Here is a 658-nt window from a genome sequence, read left to right as displayed (position 1 = left end):
CGAAGTGCCCTTCTTCTTATTCCAAGCTTCCCATTTGGCTTTCCCTTTCAAATCCAATATACCGGGTTTGGCTAAAATATACAATATATATTATTAATATAATATAATCATTTATTTTTTACAACTATTTACTATAATATTATACTATATACTTTATCATTTAAATTATTTATATATATAGCATATTGTAAAGCAATAGAATAAGTATATAAATAATTAGTTTTCTGTGATTTAACTAGAAAATAAATATGATTTAGCAAATATAATTACAATAAAATTAATGTAAATATACAATTAATTCAATAATTACGATTAAAATATATACAGAGTGAATCAGAATAGTTGAATCAATTTTTTATTCTATGAGAAAATTATTGATTACACGTCTATTGACTTAACGATACAAATCGGATATGTGGATAACATTGTGCGAACTGCTAGTTTGAGCGCGAAAACAGGCACGTTTGAGTTGTGAAAATTGTTACAAAATATTAAAAATGCGCCTTTTTCTCTGTGTGTCCAACAATTCGCACGATGTATCCACACATCTAATCTGTATCGCTAATATTAATCGAAAATTAGATGTGAGGTCGATAATTTTCTTGTAGGGTAAAAAATTGATTCAACTACTCTGATTCACCCTGTATATAATATATAT

At 26.1% G+C, this 658-nt stretch overlaps 1 protein-coding gene across 1 annotated transcript in view; it reads right to left on the bottom strand.

The window, feature by feature from the left end:
* Positions 1-658, bottom strand: part of LOC108747792 (acyl-CoA-binding protein homolog) — a 3,431-nt gene that overhangs the window by 523 nt on the left and 2,250 nt on the right. The gene's annotated exons all lie outside the window — the stretch shown is intronic.

Source organism: Trachymyrmex septentrionalis, unplaced genomic scaffold (assembly GCF_001594115.1).
Source record: "Trachymyrmex septentrionalis isolate Tsep2-gDNA-1 unplaced genomic scaffold, Tsep1.0 scaffold20, whole genome shotgun sequence".
Classification (NCBI taxonomy): Eukaryota; Metazoa; Arthropoda; class Insecta; order Hymenoptera; family Formicidae; genus Trachymyrmex; species Trachymyrmex septentrionalis.
The sequence above is the reverse complement of the archived record's forward strand: the minus strand, read 5'-3'. Positions and strand labels throughout refer to the sequence as shown.